The sequence below is a fragment of the Callospermophilus lateralis genome, unplaced genomic scaffold (genome assembly GCF_048772815.1).
Source record: "Callospermophilus lateralis isolate mCalLat2 unplaced genomic scaffold, mCalLat2.hap1 Scaffold_63, whole genome shotgun sequence".
Classification (NCBI taxonomy): Eukaryota; Metazoa; Chordata; class Mammalia; order Rodentia; family Sciuridae; genus Callospermophilus; species Callospermophilus lateralis.
The window spans coordinates 1,352,637-1,366,435 of NW_027514713.1; the positions used below are offsets into that span (position 1 = coordinate 1,352,637).

The 13,799-nt window shown below is 49.2% G+C and overlaps 1 pseudogene; it reads right to left on the reverse strand.

Annotated features, from left to right (window-relative positions):
* The window catches only part of LOC143389521 (leucine-rich repeats and immunoglobulin-like domains protein 1), an 82,113-nt pseudogene that overhangs the window by 16,439 nt on the left and 51,875 nt on the right, over positions 1–13,799 (reverse strand).

Below are 13,799 nucleotides of genomic sequence, written 5' to 3' on the forward strand. Positions count from 1 at the left end.
TGAACACATGACCAGGGAAACTCCACATCATGTCCAACCACAAGAATGGGAAGTTAGACTCCATGATGATCTGACATATGTATGATATGTCAAAGTACACTCTACTGTCCTACATAACTAATACAAACAAATAAAATCCATTGGACACACACTTGTTCCACCTGGCCCTCTGTCTCCAAGGGCCCCTGAAGGGGGTTGGGGGTGAGGCAGGCAATAGCATCACAAGAGACAGGCTGGGTAGTCTCTCAGTGAGGAAAAACAGAGAAGGTAATGAAAACACAAGTGGTGTGTGGCACCCACCTGGGGTTCACGATACTGTTTTGTCTTGTCTGCTGTCATGGTGTGCGAAGTTTTATGCATTAGACAGGAAAGAGAAAAGCAGATCTTGGTGCACAGCTCTAGGTTGACCACTGTGCTTGGTGTTGAGTGACCACTTAAGGAAGGAACCATGCTGCTTGGATCCCCTCTTCTGCTGGGTTTTCTCCAAGTGTCACTGGGAACTCTGTGGCATGGCTTTGCTGGAAGATGTGGCCACCACACTGCATTGCCCCATCTGGATGGGCTGGCCCCAGTCTGCAGGGCTCCCCTGGGCAGTGTGGAGCATGCCAGCACAGAGGAGCCATGCAGAGTCCCTGCGAGGTGGCCTGGACCTGCCTTTGGAGAGCTTGAGAGGCTGGTCTTGCCGGATCTGCCTCTGAATGGGGAGGTGAGCTACTCTTGAGGTCCATCCTAGCTCACCACTGGCCAGGCCTAAATGAAGGTATTTTCCCACTAAGAATATCAGAGCCCTCTGTGACCACCAGGTGGACATTGCCCTTCCTTGTTCCAGGTTTTGAGCTCAGATAGTCCCTCAAGCCCAGCCATTGATAGTTTCTCAATCTAGCTCTTCCTGGTGCTGCTGGAGTGTTCCTTTCCCCTAGGTGATCTGTCTCTAAATAAAATAAAAAATAGGGCTGGGGACATGGCTCAGTGGTCCAGTGCCCCTGAGTTCCATCACTGGTATACAAAGAAAAAAAAATGATTGCAGGGACAGTGTGGCAGTGGCTGCTGACCTGGGGATGCTCACTTAAACAGCAGGACCCAGTGTCCTGACAGGCACAATGTGCAGCTTCTGCTTGGTGACACCACACTTTAGGGTTGTCATTCCCTCAGGCACCAACCCAGGGGAACAAGACATTCAACATCAGCTATGCACACATAACACATCAGCTTGGAGTCCAATTCCCACCCAAAGCCATTGGGAGTGGAGTTCAGAGAACTCCCAGAGAGGCCTTTGGGGGGCCGGCTCTGCCCTCTTCTGCTCTCCTGCCCAGGACGCTGTCTTTCGGTCACCTCCACAGTGAATGCCATACAAGATGTGCAGGTTCTTGAGTCCCTTGAAGGCGCTTTCAGCGATGTGGCTGATGGAGTTGTGGCTGAGGTGCAGGATGCTCAAACTGCCCAGCTTGGCCAGGCTCGTCTCATCCAGCCGCATGAGGTTGTTGAAGGACAGGATCCTGGAGAGGTGGAGGGGCTGAGGTCATTATCAGGCCTCATGGAGTTGCTTACAACAGCCCGTGGGATCTCCGTGGACTGGGAGTATCTCACAGTAAACGTGCAGCTAGGTCATCCACCTAGTCTAACAACGGGAATGGCCATGCAGGTCCTGGTATGATTAAACTGGTGATGGCACAAGGTCACACAATACAAAACCTCCCTGCTGGTATCCAGGCTGGTCGTGATTCAGACCTTTGTTGGCAGAGGCCCGACACCCTGGATAGGTCCCTTGTGGTTCAGATGCTGCCACTCCACGCACTGGACAGCAGAGGGCGCCATGCATCCCTGCCTGGGACAACCACTGCAGGGCCTCAGCCTCAGGCTGGAGGCTCTGGCCTGAGTGTCACCTACCCTCCCTGTGAGCAGGACAGGACACACCCAAAATCTTCCATTTAGCCTGCATGTGAGACTCCAAACCTCCTCCCAGACACCCTTGCATTTCTGACACAACCCTGGTGCTGGTCACTTGGCATATGGGTCACCTCTGGTTGAAAAATGGGAAGTTTGGGCTGGGTCAGGAAGAAGAAAAATATTATCAGTGAAGATTAATGGGTTTTTAAAGGGGGGCAGCAGGCAGCCTTCTTTCCCTGCTGGAGAAATAAGTTATGGTGTCTGTCAGTCATAGGACCTGGCAGTAGACCAAAATTATATCCTCACCTGCAATTAAGGAATTTGGCTTAGGGGAGGGGCGGGAAAGCAACCCTCAGCCTGGCTCTGAGGTGACCTGAGAACATGGCAAGCTTCTAGAACTGGTCAAGGCATGCATCAGTGACCCTGGCCCCTCTAAAGGGCACAGCAGACAGCGGTCCACAGCCAGAAAGGGGAGCAGGGAACTCAAAGCCCCATCAAGGCTCTGGAGCAGCTTTTCCCAGGAGGTCACACACCCTCTGCCGTGTAGCAGGATGGTGGCTCCTCACCCTAGGAAACAGACAGGTTCAGGACTGTGGGACTCAACACCTGCCCTGCTTCCCCAGGGCTCCTGGCCTAGGACAACAGAGAACCACTCATCCCTGGAGTTCCCTCATGCGGTCCCTGCCTGAGCAAAGAGCTTGTCATCGGATACCACAAGAGAGACGAAGCAGCACCCTAAAGCACCAGGAGGGCGAATCTAACACCCCAAGTCCAAGGGCAGTTAGCAGGAGGGAGAGGCAGGCTGCTGCATGGCACACACTCTGACCGCTGACCCACAGAGACCAAAACACCAGGTCACCAGAGGGATGCATGTGAGCCCTTGATGCGAGGGACAAACAACGGAAGGGACCGGGTAAGGACTCCGGCAGTGAGCGCAGCATGGAGTTCCGAGGCCCCCACGAGTGTGCCTGGCACCCGTAACTGTTGCTCACATTAAGTAACAATTTTTATAGGCCAAGTCTACGACAAGTGGAAAAGGAGAAAACCCTCCCAAACTCTCCTGAAAAATAAAGAAACCCAACCGGACTAAACTAGAGCATTATAAAACTGAAAATTTCCACCTAGCAAGGACCTGTAACCCCAACACAAGCAGAAATCTAGAAATGGGTGCAGACACGGGAACATGGCCACATTCTCCAACCCTCGGCTATGCAGCTCCGGCTGTGCATGCAGGACAGAGAGGGGACCCAGGTTCCCTCTCCAGGGGTCACCACTGTGGCTCTCAGCTTGGGCAACAGTGAGCTCAGGTGCCCTCAGTCCCAGCCTGGGTGTCTCGCCTGGGGATCCTCCAAAGGGATGTGGGGTGGGGGTGGGGGGTGGGGCACTGTGAGCCTCCATTCACATCCACCTCCTCCACCAGGCACGACAGGTAAAGAGAAGAGCCAGGTCCCTGGGGACGCTGACAGAGATACAAGCGCTGAGGACACACAAATTTTTCCACAGTCAGCGGGTCTCCATTGCTCTGTTCATGCTCCCAGTGTGGTTCAAACACACTGTTTCTCTCTCTCTCTCTCTCTCTCTCTCTCTCTCTGATACTGGGGCTTGAACCCAGGGGGTGCTCTACCACTGAGCCACATTGCCAGCTTCTTTTTTTTTTTTTTTTGAGATAGGTCCCACTAGTTTACTGAGGCTGGCCTCAAACTCGTGATACTCCTGCCTTGGCCTCCCAGGTCACTGGCATTACAGGTGTGCCACACCATGGCCCAGAGGCCTAAGGTACCATCACTCTCCAAGAAGCTACAGTGAGAAGGGTTCTTTAGGTTGCCCTTCCCAGACAGAGCCCTTAACTTCAGGAGCGTTTTCCATACCCAAGAAATCCCTGGGGACAGAGGCTCCCCATGGGGACCCACAGGCTACACCTCTATTAATCCAAAATTAGGAGGTAGGAAGGGCCTGGAGCTCAAAGCCCTGACAGTCCTGCTTTGAGCCTGGCTGGCCTGGACATCTATCCTTCTTTCTGCCAGAACAGGGCCACTGGTGGGCCTGCCTCTGAGCTGCTTTTGCCCCCGAGGCCTGCACCCCTTTCTAGTCCACTGCTCTCTGGGCTCTGGAGGATGTGCCTCCACAGATCAAAGCCAAGGGCACTTACAACTCACGCAGCTTCTGACAGAAGTTCCAGCCGCCACGGTGGATGCACGAGATGGAATTGTGGCTGAGGTGCAGCTGTTGCAGGGCCATGAGGCTGAAGAGGGAGCCGCTGTTCACTTCCACCAGGCTGTTGTGCTCGAGGTGTCTGCAATGAGAGCGCCCAGGGTCAAGGGGTCCGACCTTTACCCAATACCCGGAGTGTGCCTGGTCAGTGCTCCAATTAGACACGGCGGTCACACTGAGGATGTAAGAGCACATGGTAAGCTTGGAGACCCCCTGGTGTGCACACTCATGATGGAGAGAAGACTGGCAGACCCCAGTGGAGGGTCTGAAGGCCAAGACATACTCAGAAAGTTTGGAAGGGCAGGGGACATTAGCCATAAGTCACTTTTAGCTGAGTCAAAGTGAACCAGACAGATGAGAGGGCAGAGGAGCTCTCAGCAAGGGCAAAGCCAGGAAAGGAACAGAGAGAGAAGGGGAAAATGGAGGCAGTCCTTATCCTCATCCAACTGATAAAATCTACTGTGCCAGGAGACATGGCATTAGCTCTGGGGTCCAATGACTGTATGATTTTTGTTTTTCTGGTACCGGGGATTGAACCCAGGTGTGCTTAACCACTGAGCCCCAGCCCCAGCCCTATTTATATTTTTTATTTAGAGACAGGGTCTCACCGAGTTGCTTAGGGTCTTGCTAAGTTGCTGAGGCTGGCTTTGAACTCATAATCCTCCTCCCTCAGCCTCCTGAGCAGCTGGGATTACAGGTGTGTGCCACTACTCCTGGCTCCATGACTACAAGATTTAAATCTTGATTTTGCCATTTTGATGGCTTAATGAGTCTGAACACCTGTGCAATGGAAATATCCAGATGAATCCACCTCATGGCGCTGTATGGAGAGGAATGGAGAATGTACATCGGGGTTGTGGGCAGTGTGAGGATCTGGCTCCCAACAAACTCATTCAGTATGCACAGTAGGTCCCTGACTTACAATATTCCAACTTGTGATGTCTGCACTCTATGAAGGTGTGAGACTAGCACACATTCTGCAGAAACTCCACTTGGAATTCTGAATCTAGATCTTTCCTACCTGGTACAATCCTTTCTCAATGCTGGGAGTGGCAGACAGACGGCTCCCCGTCAGCCCTGTGGTCACCAGAGAAAAGAACTGACACTCTACCATGTGTTGTGCTGCAAGCTAGGATGACATGGGGACTAGAAATTAAGTATATTTTCAACTTATGACATCCTCAGCTCACAGTGGGCTTCTTGGGATATGACCCCATTGAATGAAGAGCATCCATGTGGCATTCCCTCACTTCTCAGAATCCTCACCAATGACAACTCTGCCCAGACACCTGGTTTCTCTCATGAAAGTTACCGATGCACATTTTGCTCTTTTTTTTTGGTACCAGGGATTGAAGTCAGGGGTGCTTAATCACTGAACCACACCCCCACCCTTTTTTATATTTGATTTAGAGACAGGGTCTCGCTGGGTAGGACCTTGATAAGTTGCTGAGGCTGGCCTCAATACTCCTGCCTCAGCCTCCTGAGCCACTGGGATTACAGGCACACACCACCATCACTGGCCCTAATTTGTATAAATTTGTTCCACATAAAAACGAAACGGTAGAGCCTCACACTGTTTTCTTCTGAAAATTCTCTTCATCCTCAGACCATCATCAACTTAGAACTTCAGATTCTAAATGACAGGCTTGAGGAAGAAAGAGTGTTCTGTAATATGCACCACAGAGCTCCAGTCCAGCTGAAGTGGTGAAGGAGGAGAAGCCACTGGCATCCTGGTCATGCAAAGCAGAGATGCTTCTGCATAGTACACTGTGGGGCCTGGACCTAAGCTTCTGGGCTTGGTTTCAGTTATAAAGACAAGTAGTGAAGGAAAGAAGTGGGTAAAGATACTGGTGCAGGTGTGTCAACTTGGAAGTAACCAACCACAAACAGGAAAACCAAGAGGAACTGCTGAGACCCAACTGTCTCCTGAGAGAAGAATGGGGATGGGGAGGAAGGGGGAGGGAGGGGACAGACAATGGGTGGGCAGCAGCTGCTTTCCTTTACTATCTGATTCATTCACACAGAGGCATTACCTCTGATGAAAAATAAAAAAATTTAAATGTTGAACGACAGCAGATTGTGTTCCTCTGCCTTTTTTTTTATGTTGCCTTTGTTTCTGGCAGGCCTCAGCTCTGATATTGGACACATCTGGCCAAAGATAATGTTCTCTTGATAAAAGCTGCACATCTGCAGCAAGTGCCTTGATGAGCTCACAAGACAGAAATAAATCTCCTGTGATGAACTATACATTTTGGGTCCACCTGCACATCAAGGAAGACTGTCAAACCCAAAATGGGGAGGGAAGGAGCTTCCTGTGGAGTGTGGGAGTGAAGAGGATGTGGGGAAGGATCTGTTCCACAGCGAGGAAGTGGGGGGTGGGAGGAGGCCCAGGAATGGGGCTCCTTCCTGCAACACCTGACCTGATTTACAAAAACCTCCTCCAAGAGATGTTCCTACTCTACTATGGAAACACAAACAGATTTGGATGAGTCTGTAGAAACACTGAGTTGGGACCACAGCAAGGCTCAAAGGACAGGTGGCCTTCTGGGCATGGTGGCGCAGGACTGTCATCGAGGCAGCTCAGGAGGCTGAGGCAGGAGGATAATGAGTTCAAAGCCAGCCTCAGCAAAAGTGAGATGTTCAGCTACTCAGTGAGACCCTGTCTCTAAATAAAATACAAAATAGGGCTGGGGATGGGGCTCAGGGGTCAAGTACAATCTCTGGTAGCAAAAAAAAAAAAAAAAAAAAAAGAAAGAAAAAGGAAAAGGTGGCCTGCTCTCCACCTAGTGCTCAGCTGAATGGACACACACAGGCTGCCCCACTCCCCACAGAGGAAGGGTGGAGAGGCCATGGCCTCACCCTTGGGCTGGAGCCCTGAGAGGGCCCGCCCACACTTACAGCACATGCATATTGAACAACCCGCAGAAAGCGCCATCAGTCAGCTTGCTGATGTTGTTTCTCTGGAGCTTCAGCACCTCCAAGCTATCCAGGTCCTGGAACGTGAGGCCCTGGATCAACTGAATCTGATTCCGATTGAGGTCCCTGAAGAGAAGAAGCCCACAGGCTCAGAGCCTCCCTGTGCACATTCCATACACACACACAAACACACACACACACACACACACACACACACACCCATCCCGAGTTTCCCCGCCAGTGCCAGTGAGCCAGTGGGTATCAAATGCAAGAACATTTTCAGTCAGTGCATCTGTTGGGATCTCTATGCATGGTACAGAGTGAGCAAGAGCAGTGGGGGACACCCCATGAAGCACACACATTCATCTGCTGGCTCTAGTACTAGAGAGCCTTGGGGGACCAAAAGGATTCTGGGTGGCCTGGAGGGGCAGGGAAGGACACGCGGAGCTAATGGGAAAGCCCTGGTTTCCCCGAAGTATTTCTGCAGCATCTCGTGACTCCTCAGCATCATGTAGACCTTCTCCGCAGACAGCCCAGGATCCACACCCTGCTGAGCCTCAACAACTGTTCTCATCAATTTAAACCAAATTTCGACTACTGGCTTGTTTTCCTGATATTTACTCTTCCAATAATAAAAAGAAGCCAAAAATCAATCAATCAATCAATCAATCAAGAGCCAGGCATGGTGGCACAGGGCTATAATCCCAGTGGTGTGGGAGGATTGAGAGTTCAGAGCCAGCCTCAGCAACTCAGAGAGGCCCTAAGCAACTCATTGAGACTCTGTCTCTAAATAAAATACAAAATACGGCTTGGGAGGTGGCTCAGTGGTCGAGTGCCCCTGAGTTCAATCCCCGGTACCAAAAAGAAAAAAAAAAAAAAAGCAAGAGACAATCATAAATCAACCACCTTGTAAGATTTAGGAGATAAAGATTGCCATCTCCTGCTTACCACCTCTAGCCATGCTAACTTCCTGCTAAATTCAATAAATGTCAAGGATACCATCAAGCCTGAGGTACATATTTTATGGGTAACTTTAAAAACAACACTAAAATCTCTGAGATAAATAAACAGAATGCAAGCAGCCTAAGCACTAGCCACATTAGCTAACCAGCAGGATTCCTCATGTCATCAAGGAGGACACCAGCATGGACCCATACTCAGTGGACCTCATCCCTGCAAGATGAGGTGGGCCACCGGCACCAGACCCAGCTCCAATCTGCTTTTACTAGGTGTTTACATAGGGGCATTAATTACGGTTCATGCAAAACTTTACTGGGGGCGGGTGGGGGAGTAGGGGTTGCATTTGGTGCTAGGACCTTGGGGAAGTTTGGCCCCCATAAAATTGGGCTATAACCTTAATTAAAGTGCTGGTTTCTGTACTCACAGTTGTGTCAGACTGGGTAACTTGAATGCTTTTATAGGAAGCTGGGTGATCCTGTTTTTGCTCAGGCAAAGAAAAAGCAGTGACCGGGACAGGCCATCAGATGCTCCCAACTCCAGGGGGCCAATGTGATTGCTGGCCAGGTTGCTGGAACAAGTCAGGAGAGAAAATGTCACAGCCATAGGAGGACTTCCTCGTTCTGTTACAGACACCAGACCCAGCTGGATCCGAGCTGGGAAAACATGCTAAGACATACCCAGAGGGACAGGTTTACCGAGAAGATGCCTGTTATCATGAGGCTTCAGAGCCTGCCCTGCCACTGCAGGTGGCAAGACTGTCCAAGGTCAACCTCCACTCAGCCCAGAGCACACAGCACCTGTGGTTAGTGGGCCCAAGAAGGTGGGAATGACCATCAGACACCTCCACCCCCAGCCCTGCTGCAAACCTGCCAACCTTGGGCCACACCTGGCCCGCCACCCTAGGCCAACCGAGAAAAGCCCTACACAAAGCACAAAGTCAGCTCAGAGGCCAGGTCAGATTCCATTCCATGATTTGGGGAATCAGTCTTTAATCCTGAAGTGGGTCTCATTTTTGGACTTACATAATAAGTGTGTACAAGCCAATTCCTTAAAATGATTTTAAATACCTGAAAGAAACCCTCTAGTTAAAGAGACCCAAGCCAAGTTCTTTAAAAAGCAAGCCATACCACGCCTGTAATAACAGTAGCTCAGGAGGCTGAGGCAGGAGGAACGAGAGTTCAAAGCCAGCCTCAGCAAAAGCGAGGTCCTAAGCAACTCAGTGAGACCCTGTCTCTAAATAAAATACAAAATAGGGCTGGGGATGGGGCTCAGTGGTTAAGCGCACATGGTTCAATCCCTGGTACCCCCACCCCTGCCAAAAAAAGACAAGCAATACTTTTTCAGGGTCATCTCCTTTGACTGTACTGAGCGGATGGACTGCAGTGTACAACACAGATATGTGTGTCATACTGTGTGCAAAGCATAACAAGCAGTGGAAAAGAAAAGGGAAAAAATAGAGGGAATAAAATAAATCAGTATTCCTATGAGAAGTTACCCCTCAACACCCTTTTTACTGCTTTTCCTAGACAAAATTTTGGTGTTTTTTTTTTAAACAAAACAAAAAACAGCACCTAAGTGAAAAGGAGAAAGCCCAGGGATTCTTCTACCCTGAGGGGAAGGAACAAGGCTCCTCTGGATTCTTTATCAGGCAGAGCCCCAGCAGAGGGCACATGAGGATTCTTTAAAAATGGGGCTAGACTGTTTGTTCTTGACATTCCAGATTAGAGAACAGCCTCTGGGATGAAGATAGAGCAGCCACAAGCTGCCATAAGAGAAAATCCCTCCTGCTTTCTTGCAGGGACAGAAGGTCAGTGCAATTCCATTTAGCAGTGGTGATTTCTTGGTTCTGAGCAAGGGAGTGTCAGGCAGCAGCTGGACACCTCGGGACAGGCTCCACTTGAGGCTTAACAAAAGCCAAGGCCTCCTGTTCTGATTTCAGCACCTTGATGCAGCCTGAGAATGACTTGGAAAATCTAGGGGCCAAGGTTCATCTTCCCTGAAGAGATGGGTCATGACTACCTCTAAACAGGACTCGCAAATGAGCTCCAAAATGACTCCAAAACAGTGATGACAAAGGGAATGGAAACTCACTCAGATTTGAAAATGTCTCTTCAGATTCTTCTCCAGAGCAACACTTTCCTACCCACAGGCCGTGGGTGCTGCAGGTTTTATCATTTTTACTCCTGCCTACCATCCACACCGCAGGGAAGATGGGGCCCAAACACGGGTAAGAGACACATCAGCACAGTCCTGAGAACACACAGAACAAGGAGCTGCCTTCCCAGACAGATCCTGTGAGCTGTCTGATCACTGTGCGAAGATAGGAAGAAAGAGCCTGGAGAGTCCGCAAAGCGCTCTCTCTACAGTGTGGGCCTCTAAGCTCCCCTGAGCCTTCTCTCCAAGCTCTGCTGGGAAGCAGCCCAGTAAGTGGGAGTAAAAGCAGGCTTTGTGATGAGGGCAGACCTCAGAGTCTTGAACTCTTCTATCTGAGGGGTGAGCTTCCAGGACAGGCGAGTCCACCTCTCCCTGCCCAAGGTGTCCACCTTGGGTGTAACACAGACGAATACTATGGAACTGGAAATGTTCCATCAGTGGGCATCAGAGGCCAATCCATCCTGCCTTGCACCATCCCCAGGGCTGAAAAATTATTATGGTTTGGATGTGAGGTATCCCCCAAAAGCTCACATGTGAAATGGTGCAAGAAGGTCCAGGAGAAATGACTGGGTTGTGAGAGATTTAACATAACCAGTGAATGAATTCCTGATAGGATTAACTGGGTGGTGGCTGGAGGCTGGTGGTTGTGGCTGGAGGAGGGGGCATGGGGGCATGGCTTTGGGGTCTCTATTTGTCTCTGGAGAGTGGAGTCTCTCTCTGCTTCCTGATCACCATGTAAGCTGCTTCCCTCCACCACATTCTTCCTCCATGATGTCCTGCCTCCCCTAGAGCCCTGTGGAATGGAGCCTGCTATCTATGGATGTAGACATCTGAAACTGTCAGCACCCAAATAAACTTTTCCTCCTCTACAATTTTCTGGTTGGGTTTTTTTAGTCACACAGTAGTGAAAAAGCTGACCAAAGCAGAAGTGAAATATGCAGACTGTGTACAGACCTGAGCAACAGAGGCCTCCAGCTGACCTAGAAGCAGAGGGACAGCCCCAGTCTCAGAAGTACTTACAGCTCTCTTATGTACAGTCCAGGGGGAAAGGAGCCACTCCAGATTTCTGTGATATTATTCGAACTCAGATCCAACACTTCCAAGGAAAGGTAGGCCTTCAGCTGGCTCCCGTTCACGCTGTGGATCCTGTTGTGTTGCCTGAAACACACAAGTGGAGGTGAATCGGGCATTTCTTTTTGCAGAGTAACTACAAGAGCCAGGCATAGTGGTGGACGCCTGTAATCCCAGTGGCTCAGGAGGCTGAGGCAGGTGGACCTTGAGTGCAAAGCCAGCCTCAGAAACTTATTGAGGCCCTAAACAACTCAGTGAGACCCTGTGTCTAAATCAAATACAAAAAAGTAAAAGAATTCTCTTTCCTATTTTACTAGTTGTTTGCTCTTTCATAACATGACCCTCTAGTGACACTCAAAATGAGTTTTCCTGTTGTTCTTCCCATTCATGATCAGCTGCTGGCTTCAGAGATTATGGTGGATTTTCTCATATGGGACAAGCTGTTTGCAAAAGTATGGGGCAAGAACGCAGGGGTGATCTCTAAGCACACAATCATGGCATGACCTGCATCTACTTATATACCCACCATAAAGGATGTACCAGTGCAATTGGGCAGTTCCAAACCAATAACCTTCTGCAATCTTCAGGACCTAGTCCACTGCCATGAGATAAAAGGCTTGTAGGCATGAGCCCAGGTTTAGTCATATGGCTGTGTGCAGTATTGGGGATTAAACCCAGGGCCTCATGGATGCTAGGAAAGTGCTCCACCACTGAGCCACATCCTCAGCCCTCTCTGGGTCAGTTTAATCCAACTTCACAAATCACTATGCACTTTCACAAATCACTACTGACACCTCCCATGTGCCAGGCATGGAGACATACAGGAGATTAAACACACACACACACACACACACACACACACACACACACACACACAGATAAAATCATGGTAATCCTCATACTTTGCTGGTGGAACTGCATTTGACCCAGTTACCCCACTCCTCAGCATAATACCCAAAGGACTTAAAATCAGCATACTACAATGACACAGTCACATCTATGTTTATAACAGCTCAATTCACAAAAGCCCAGTTATGGAACCAACCTAGATGCCCTTCAAGAGATGAATGGATAAAGTAATGTGTTATATATACACAATGGAATATTACTCAGCCTTAAAGAAGAATGGAATGATGGTACTTGCTAGTAAATGGGGGGAAATGGAGACTATCATCCTAATTGAATGAAACACACCAATTCCAAAAAAAAAAAAAAAAAAAAAAAACAAAGGCTGAATGTTCTTTCTGATATGCAGGTGCTAATTCAAAATGACAGATGAGTAGGGAAGAATAGAGGTACTTTGGATTAGGCAGAGGGAAGCAAAAAGGGAAGGGAGGGTGTTTGGGGGGCAGGAAGGATAGTACAAGAATGGGACATTATTACCCTGTGTGCATACATAATTACATGACTGGTGTGATTCCACATCATGTACAACCAGAAGAAGTTATACTCCATTTATGTTGGATGTTTCAAAATGCATTGTACTGTCATGTATAACTAATTAGAACAAATTTTTAAAAATAAAATCCTGGAACTCTTCAAAGGGAGAGAGGAGCTCACTGCTGGGTCTCACTGGAATCAAATCCCTTGCAGCTCTAATGGCGTTGTTCCTCAGTTTTCTCATCTAAATGATGCATCCGAAACCTGTCATTTCTGGAATATGGGCAACCCAACTGAAAACCATGCTAAAGGGATAGCAGACATTAAGGAAAGTGCTCTGAGGGTGTCCTGCCCACCTAGGAAGGCACTGTCCACCATGACTTATTTTCATCTTTAACCCTCGAGGCCTCTGACAAACCCCAAATCTAACCAAGGGAATCTGGCTCCCCATGGGACAGGTGGGAGGGGTGGCAATTCAGAGGCAGGCACAAGAGAATGGTATGGAGGACCCCCTCCCAGGAGCCGGAGATGACATCATCAAATGGTTAGGGCGCCCCTGGGCAGGCTACAGGCCGTACCTTCCATCCCCACCCACTGGCAGCCACAGAGGTCAGTTCAGGGGTCGCATGGACATTTGTAAATCAGGTACCTGGCAAAGGGCTACTACCCAGAATATAGTCAGCACTACCCACCCCCCCACACATTCCCATAGCTTCCACATCTGCATGTTCCCCTAACTGTAGAAGAAAATGCAAAAGAAACTATCTGGAGTGAACATGCACAGACATTTTCCCTGTGCCTGTCTCTAAATGGCACGGTATAGTTATCTACACAGCACTGATTTACACTGCATGAGGTAATGTAAAAATTTGGAGATGATTTAAAGCATTGATTATATGACACTATTGCATTACTTTGTACAAGAGACTTGAGGCTCCATGGATTGGTATTTTTTTTGGAGGGTGGGACTTGCATGACTGTATATATAGAATCCCTAGAACTGACAGCAACAGAGAACAAATGTCCTAATCAAAACATGGGCAAAGGGGACCTGGGGCTGGGGCTCAGTGGTACAGCTCTTGCCTAGTATGTGTGAGGCACTGGGTTCGATCCTCAGCACCATATAAAAATAAATAAATTTTTTAAAATTGGCAAAGGACTTTATAGACATTTCTCCAAAGAGGACCAAGTAGCCAACAAACCCATGCAACCATGTTTGA